We start from the raw sequence: 9,690 nt of genomic DNA on the forward strand, positions 1-9,690 counted from the left end.
AAATCTATACGACAGAAATTGAACAAAGTTCCGTTATGTACCCAACTAACACAATTTACTGAAATGATGCAATTTACCCAGATTAGCATGGTATCCCTTAGCATCCCTTAGCATTAGCATCCCCTGATATAATTAGCAGGGGATATTCTTCAGAAGATCCAGAGAACAAAATACCTGCAATTATTACAAACCAGAGGGGAAATTCTTTGTTTTTTAAGATAAAGCTTCATTTACCATCTGTTGAACACACTTAGACCTGAAAGTTTTGTTGAGGAAAAGTGCTGCCATCTGCGCCGTCAGCCCCGTCCTCCTCTTCTCAGCCTGCTAATGTGAGATCAAAGATCTCTGCGGGAGTGAAAAAGAAAGTTTGACGCGTTCAAGAACACTTTGTCTCCTTTCCGCAGGTGGTGCCATTCAGACATTTATCATTCTGACCGCGGCAGTCTCTCCGACAGCCTGTTTGTTTACTTCACCATCAGTTAAAAGTTGCCAGGCCCCCCCCCCCCCCCCCCCCCCCGGCTTGAAGACGCAAGACCCCGCTCACAGTTTCCTGTCTGTATTCAGCTGGCAAGAAAATCCTTCATGATTTATCTCATGAGCTGATGAAAGCTGATGAGATGAGGCAGGAAGTGAGCTGACCTTGAGGAGCAGAAAAGCTCGCCACCACACCATTAGTCATGCTTTTGTGCTTTTAAATCCCCCTTTCTGTGTTACAATGACAAATCAGAATGCTGCCGAGACACACGTGACATGATTAAAGGGTAGCTGTCATTGTGAACTTTGCTAAAATGATTTAATCACTGCGTTAAATATTAAATTGTATCTTATCGGCTCTTTCTAATGGCCAGCAGGGGGCGACTCCTTTTGTTGCAAAAACAAGTCCGATTGTATAAAAGTCGATGAGAAAATGACCTTACTCCTCACCTGATTTATTACTTCAGTAAACATTGTAAACATTTCCACCAGGAGAGACCAGTCAGATGAAGACAAGATAATGGTTTATTATTAACAGATGACATGTGATGATAAAGTCTTGACAGAGTCTTTGGTGCTTGGAGTCTAGACACTGGTGATGATGGTGGCAGATAGAATGATGAGTTGATGACGCGGATGAATCTGTGAAGACTGGGCGGTGATGGGGAGGTGGAGGGGCGCATAACAGCAGCATGAACGTACTGAAGGTAGAGAGGCAATCATATTTAAAAAGAGACAGCTGCAAGATGATAGGCTGGCGATGTAATTGTTTCGGTGTGCTATTGCATAGAAGAGACCAGCTGATCCAAACAGCCAATATGGACATAATGAGTGAGGAGTGCTTTGAATATTTAATTGGATCTTATTGTCTCTTTCTAATGGCCAGCAGGGGGCGACTCCTTTGGTTGCAAAAAGAAGTCCGGTTGTATAGAAGTCTATGAGAAAATGACCTTACTTCTCACTTGATTTATTACTTCAGTAAACACATTAAACATGAGTTTATGGTCCCAATCTCCAGTTTCAAGTCTTCTTCAATACAGCATGATGTTCATTTCGTAATTTTTGGTCCCATTTCGAGTCAAATAGACCATAAAGCAGGGTATGCTTTAGGGCGGGGCTTCCTTGTGATTGACAGGTCACTACCAAGGCGTGGTCAGCTCTGTATGTTGCCTATGTTAAACAGTGTTCGGTTGTGCTTAGCTAAACCAGCTCGTCTGGTTGCAAAAAGATGCAGACGGCCTGAATGCCAAACTCAACAACCAATGAAAGATGTCAATGGTGTGATGCTTAAGGTAACACTTGTGAGATTTCTGAAGAGGTGTACGCATCAGTATGTATGTGACACTGGGTATATGTAAATGGAGATGGAATGCAGCACCTGTGCACACACTGAAGCAGTTGCAGAAGAAGAAGTTGTATTGGCATGTTCAGGCAGACTCTTCAAATTGGCCATATGTGTACATTTTGGTACCGTCTGTCAATCAGACCTCTATTCATCTTCCCATTCAAAGAAAACAAGGCATTGGTTGATTTGACCAGCGCATGCCTGTGTTTGATTCAGCCAAAATATGCACTCTGTGATTCAGGGCAGTTAGGTATGTGCACGCAGTGAATGTATCTGCATGTGTGTATATATATATATATATATACACAGTAGCCTATATATACTGTATACAATATTTATCTTTAGTAAAGGTCATTAGGTGCCCTTTAAGAGTATTGAGACCCTAAACCAAGGTGATGACTTGATCCTCATCCGTAAATATTTGAGTCTCAAGGTTTGTTAGACATGTTAATGCAGAACGTGAGACTGGACGGTGAATTAGTAGGAAAATATGTGTTGGTGTTGGCTTCGATGGTGTTGCCATTCTCTCCCGAGGCTGGTCTCAAATGCGTTGACTGAGGAGGCACTAACTGTTGCTTGACTCAGGCTGTTCCATACTGGTGGTGTTCTACTACATGTATTATATTTTGTTATTTTTCACTGCATTGAGAACAATTGTTATTGCAATTCTCTACACATGTTGTATTTTTCCCACCCAAATAAACCTGAAATCCATCCCCCCAGAAATAGACATGGACTGTACTTTCACTTTTATGCTGCAAATAGGCTGTTCGATACTAAAAGAGTGCGGCGTGCAAGTTCTCCTCCACTCCATACAATTTAATGCAAACAGCTGAAATGGAGTCAAAGACGAGCCACACCTGGAGAAGCCACAGGCAGCGTTATGTGCCCTCGGTGGGAAAGAAACACACAAAGGTAAGACATAATGTTCAGCAGGTTATGGCTGCTGCATGATGTGATGTTGTTTTCTGTTTGGCTGCAGGTTCTAGTGAGTTCAGGTTGTCGCGTGATTTATACTGTTGGAATCTGCGGAGTTTCAGCTTTCATAACGACGTGTCACTGTCTGCATGAAGTCACGTTAGCATGAAGTAGCATGAAGTAGCATGAAGTAGCATGAAGTAGCATGAAGTAGCATGAAGTAGCATGAAGTAGCATGAAGTAGCATGAAGTAGCTAACTTGCGAGCACCACTACGCACCGCTGACGTGATTTTGCTGTGTGCTCGTTTCGTTGCTTGGTGTTGGAATTGCGCTTCGTTAAAGTTAAAGTTGCATCCGAACTGTCGTAGACAATAGAGTGCCTGCACTTTTTTATTGAATTATTTATTTATTTATTTGACTTTCTGCTCATAAAACATATGCTCAGTAATTAAACAGCAGTGAATTAGAGAGTGCTTTCCTGTCTTAACACACTTTAAAGCCAGTGGTGAGTTAATTGTTTCCTCTTGACTTGAGGGCATCATTCACGAGACACACTGTGGGAACGTTGCTTTAATTTGCACCATTGTCAGATTGAGCGACAGGCGCACAGACACGTTCTTCCTCTTTCTTTTGTTTTTGTTGGGCTGTTTGAGTCGCAAACCCTCAGTGTTGTGTCAATCTAAGCCAGGGATTCCCAAAGTGGGGTGCGCGCACCCCTGGGGGTGCGCGAGCTGCCTCTAGGGGGTGCGCGAGAGGAAAAGTGTAATGGCGGTCTGATGGTGTAATAATATTAAATATTAAAAAAAAATGTAATTTTAATTTAAAAACTGTCAGGTGGGACATCTGAAGCTATCAGTCGTAAAAGAGGAGAGGGACAGAGAGAGAGAGAGAGGAATCGGAGGCGAGGGGAACGGAGAGGTGCGTGGGGAGAGACCGGGAGAAGAAATCGAGTCAGAGGAAGATGAGACGGAGGAAGGAGGAAGGGATTGCACAGACAAATCGGGAGCACATCGGCCCATCGCGGAGTCAAGGTGAAAAAGAGGAAACGAGAGTGAGCATCAGACTGGGAAAAAAAGAGGAAATATGATGAAAAGTATCTGTGTCTGGGCTTCACTTGGATTGGCAACGCAGATTCCCCAAAGCCACAGTGCGTGGTGTGCAGTGAGGTTCTGGCTAACAGTCTGAAGCTCTTATTTACGTCGCCACCTGAACACCAAGCATGCCAGTGCAAGTCAAAAGCCCCTTACATTCTTTATATCCAAATTGGAGGAGTTACAAAACAGCCAAAACAACTGCAGTCTCATTCATGTGTTGGTCTATAAATGACGCACTACGGGCTTCATATCTGGTTACAGAATAGCGAGAAAGGGGCTACCGCACACAATCGCCGAAGACGTGAGCTTGCCAGCTGCCAGAGAGATGGTGGAATGTATGATTGGGGAGAAAGAAGCAAAAACGTTGGACATGATCCCGGTGTCCAACAACACTGTGTCGCGCCGCATCGATGCTTTGTCCGAAGACATCCTGGCTGCATTAGTCGCTCATTAATTGTAAATTAAATGTGATAATCTGCCTCTGAGCCTGTGCGTGTGTCCTCACATCCGTATTGCTCTTTAAAAGTGACGCCTTGTGTCACTGAAAGTTATTGAAACTTTGTTGCAGTGTTTCAGGGCGTTTTCACACCTTCAGTTCGTTTGCTTTGTTCCGATTCAGGGATTAATATGATACAATGTTGCACTTGCTCCTTTGTTCGGTTTGTGTTCACACTGCAACATTTAACAGCGGACTAAATCTTGTAAACAAATGCCACGCGCGAGCAAACTGTTCTCTCATTGGTCCGATTCTTATGCGGCTATGAAGGCTTAAAAGGCTCTGTTAAGTCTTTTTTTTTTTTTTTTATTAATGGGGGGGGGGGGGGGGGGGTGCGCGAACCCGGTCGGGATGTAGAAGGGGGTGCGCGGCCTAAAAAGTTTGGGAACCGCTGATCTAAGCCATGCAACACCACAGAGCAGCGGATGTATTTTCTGAAAACTCACCACATGCAGTGCACGCCCATGTTTTGATTATGATTATGGTATTTACATTTAGACTTAAATACATACTGTAATATCCCATCAGATGAAAGTTCAAAAAACCTTGAAAAAAAGGACAATTAGTAGTAACGCTGAAAACTATTTCTTCAGTCATGAGAGGACTTGATCAATGTGTGCTGTAGCATTAAGATTTTCCTTTTCGGACCTAGAGAGTCGAGCCTAACCCAAAAGCCTGAGAACATAACTCCACAAAGCTGCATTTAAGCAACACGTGTGAATAGAGTGCAGCAGGAATGAGTCCTAAAACCCAGAAACGAGTTACAATTTCTGATCCACGCCTTCATCACCTCCAGAATCGACTACTGCAACAGCATTCCTTACGGCACATCATCCAAAATCCTAAATAAACTCCAGTACATCCAGAACTCTGCTGCTCGCCTGCTCACCCACACCCGCTCCCGTGACCACATCACCCCTGTTCTCCAGAACCTCCACTGGCTCCCCGTCCCACAACGGATCCAATACAAAATCCTTCTCCTCACTCACAAAGCCCTCCACAATCAGGCCCCCTCCTACCTCACCGACCTGCTTCACCACCACACTCCATCCCGCCGGCTCCTCTGATGCCAACCTCCCGTCCCTTCCGCTCAGGACCAAGCACCGGACATGGGGCGACAGAGCCTTCTCCATATCTGCCCCCTCCCTCTGGAACTCTCTCCCCAAACACATCAGAGATTGCACTGACCTTTCCACATTCAAATCACAAATCAAAACTCACCTGTTCAAAACTGCTTTTAATGCGTGACGATTATTGTGTACTTTGTTTTTAGTGTATTGTTTTTAGTGTCATGTTTTTTGTCTGAGTGTCATGAAAAGCGTGATATAAATAGAATGTATTATGATTATTATTATCACACCGACTAGTCTGCTTTCACAGCCTCGTCTGCTGATTGCATTCACGATTCAAAAATCATAAAAGTGGAGCTCAGTTTTGAAGATTGTCTTGCTGAACAAAACGTGCAAGTATTATAAACTTGTTTGCCACAGAGCTTTTTTTACTGCAAAAATGCAGAATCCAATGAAAGAAAATCCCTTTGTGTTTTATTGTTGAGGGAACAAGTGCTTCTGGGGTTTTGCCTACAAAAATATGTCCTCCCTGCAGCACTCTATAGCTTACACCTGAATGCATTATGCCCCTTTCTGGGGGAATCTATAAGAATACATATAAGAAATCATCAACTGAAGCAGGAGTAGACAGGGTGGATGGGTACAAGTTGAGTACATAGGAACATACACAAAGTAGCCTAACAACTATATCCAGTGAACATCGAGCGTCTGACAGCTGATTTCCTCACAATGTTTGTAAACAGACTGTGAAATTGATGTAGCCAGAATGAATTGCAAATCAGTCAAAAAGAATAAGTTGCTCTTAAATCAAAGTAATTAAGAGCAGAACAGTTTTAAGTCAGCAGCTTGGTTGGAACAGCATTGTGGTTTCTCCCTGAACATGTAGCCACAGTCTCCTCTAAAGTTGTCCTTCGATCTTTGTAGATATAATCTCCACTGTGTGTAAATGAAGGTTTTTCGCTCTGCGCCCTCTCTGCTATTGTTAAAGCCACATCTGAGCTCGCCACAGCCACTCGGCTGGCCTCGTTCTGACTGCTGGTGTTTAACCTGCAAAGGCCCTGGGCTTGTGGGGAATGGATCGTTAAAGGACAGTAAAACCAGAGGTTGTTCAATATTTATTCGAGACAAATAGAAAGAACAGCATGTCACAGTGAACGAAGTAATAGCTTGTACGTCTGGATTTTTTTTGTCACTTGCATTGTTACAAATGCCAATGTGGCTGTGAACGAGGTTTTCTTGCTCTGAAGGCAACGATGTTGTTGTCTGCTCTCAGTGGGGCGCCTCCTTCTTGCTTCTTTTTTTATTTCCTCAAATAACTTTGCATATTTCTTATATAAGAAACAAACAAGACGTCAACAAAAAGACGTTGGGTGCACCGTGTTTTCTGACGCCTACGATCTCTCCTCATTGGAAACAATTGTAAAGAGACGCTGGTGATCAGAAAAAGACGCCATGTGGACACAGGCTCTTAATCTGCAGTGCACGTGACATTGTGAACAGAACAGAGGTGCAGATGTGGCCATCTCATGCCACGCTCCAGCCGTTATGGAGGCCAGTGCTGTGCTTCATGCTGTTGTCTCCTGTGTCTTAAAGCGAGGCCGCGACAGAACTGTCAGACTAGACCACATCGCTTCTTGGTAACGAACACGGCAGTATTTTCCAGCAATAATCCTGAAAATTGAAGAAGGTATTCTTGATCCAAGCGCAAATTAAAGGACTGCTCCGCCAAGCAAAATCAAATTATACGATCCGAGGCGTCCTTCCAATGTGAAATTGACTGGCAGAGCTCCAGTCATTGGCAGTGACAGTGAACATTTACTGCGATTTAAAGCATTAAGCTTTCATGAAGTTTATAATGATTAGTTCTGAAGTGGTCCAGATTTGTCCCTGAGAGGGTTTAGACAAGCATCATGAGGAGAATAAAGTCTAGTGGGAACAATTGTTTGTAAATCCTTTGGCTTTAAAATGTTGAATCGGTGTTCAGTGAAACCCCAAAGGATTGCCTCCGTCTCTGAAATATCAATAATACTTCCGTAACCTCAGTCACGGTGTCATGTCTGAATACTGCACAACTGTGATAACATGTTATATGGTCAACATAATGTGCTTTATGTGATTAAAAAAAACACCTGCTGCGTCTTCTTTGGATTAGTGGTAACGTTAGCGGCGCTAGCGGCCTCTTTGCTAACAATCCCGCAGACAAAGTTGCAGTACAATGTTTTCCCGATGTCGAATTATGAATGTTAAAATGTCGGCCATATTATCTGCCCAAAGAATTGTTTTTGTTGCTGCTGTTTACGTTCCTTACGATGCAAATTCAAAAAAAATGTTCTACAGGAATGCATTTTTTGTTTTCTTCTGTTTGACATGTTTTTCTTGCAAATGGGCTACAACTGCATTTCGTTGCACATCCCTGTGTTGCACAATGACAATATCTCAACAACGAAATCCCTCTGTTTCATGAGTACTTGTTCCTTCCATAGTCCCCTCTTGTTCGATTGAGATAATTCAGATAATTTCGCTCGTTAAGAGACTGCTGCAGTATTTCTTTACCCACAGTCAAACTTGGTGTCAGTATGGAGATTAGTTTCTCCGTGATTTTCCTCATCAATAGTTGGCCCACATTTCTCCACCTTTGCTAAAATGCTGCCTCCGGCAACGGCCTCGTTCGCCTATATACGGACGCGCCAGCGCTGTTTGCAACGAGCACTGCTGTAATGCGTGATTGCGTGAATACAAACCACAATTGCAAACTGGTCTCGACTGCAAGCTTTGCCAGACGCCTTTTGGGGGGTTTTGTGTGTCATGCTTCATGTCATCCAAACTGACCGTAGGACTCCCACCGGCGGCTAACGGCTAGTTCTCCACCTGGCGACATAAGACAGTCAATTTGTTTGAGTGGAAGAGTTTGAACTCTTCTGTGGCTGCTGACGCATGGAGGCATTTAATCATGAAGCAATATTGTCAGTAAACAAGCTGCTGCTGAAAATAAAAGAAGATGGCTTAGGCTTTCTCCTTTGCTGGAACTCTAGTAATTCCAATGATATTAGTCTGAGTGCTTGACACGTCTTTTTTTAAAGCTTTATAAAGGTTTCTTCTTTTTACAAGGGTGTTTGTATCGTAAACGCATCAATAAATCCTTTGTTTCTGAGCCTTTTAAAAACCTTTCCATCTGCAAGTGAAATAGAATTTTAAAAAAAACAACATAAACATCGTATACTTGAAGTTTTTCTGGTCAGATAAATTACAGGTTGTATCCTGTAAATTCATATGCTCTTCCAAGGGAATAATGATTTATGGTTGTACAGCCGAGCCAGGGGTGTTTGCTGAAAAATATCCCAGGGAAAATAACAATGTTATCCTTTAATGAGCCTTTCAAAATCAATTGCCTTGGCAAAACAATAATGTTGCCTCTCTGGAACTGACAATTTTTGTCAGTGCTTGAAAAGCCTTGGCAGTGTGCGAGTGGGTGCTTGTATTTGAAAGTAAACAACAGTTAATTAGTGCACAATGGTCTGTATGGTCGGTAGGAAACGACTCAGCGGTTTTTGGAGGAAAGGGGTACAGGCCTTTAAACAACGTGAGGAATTATCGACACGAAAATGCGAAAACTACTCGGCTGCGAATATTTTGCATCAAAACTGTTCATACTGGCAGCGATACAAATTTGCAACTCTTTTACCACTTTTTAAATAAAAGGTTAGAATAGATCAACCAATCAAGAGATCGGACCAACCGGGATCCTCGAAATTAAGAGGGTATATCTATGATGAACTCTGTGCTCCTGTAAACAATGTTGTGCTCCTGCTTCAGCAGTGGTGGAATGTAACTAAGTACATTTACTCAAGTACTGTACAAAAGTTTAATTTAGTCATAGTAGCACATGTGTGGTAAAACAACACGGGCAGACAGATTTGCTGTTGTGACAATGTTGTCTGAGAAAATGAATGTATGTAACCTAAAGGTGAGAAAGGTCGGGAAAGGTGTTGATGGATCTTTAGCACAGACCGCATTTAGAGGCTTCGCCGACAGATGAGCTGAATAAGTGTGAGGAAGGCATGTAGTAAGGTGATTAGTCGAGACAATGTCATTGCTTCACTTTGTGCCGTCCACCATGAACCTCACGGTAGAACATCTCTTGAAATGTTTTCTGTTTGTGTCAGCTTTTTAAATGAATTAAAAACAATTTTAATTAGACTTCTAATAGAATTATTATGCTGGCAACCTCACGTGTACCAGCAGGAAAAAACATTGTCCAACCTGTGAAACTGATGCTCCGGTAGAGTAAGAAA

The sequence above is a fragment of the Melanostigma gelatinosum genome (assembly GCF_949748355.1).
Source record: "Melanostigma gelatinosum genome assembly, chromosome: 2".
NCBI lineage: Eukaryota > Metazoa > Chordata > Actinopteri > Perciformes > Zoarcidae > Melanostigma > Melanostigma gelatinosum.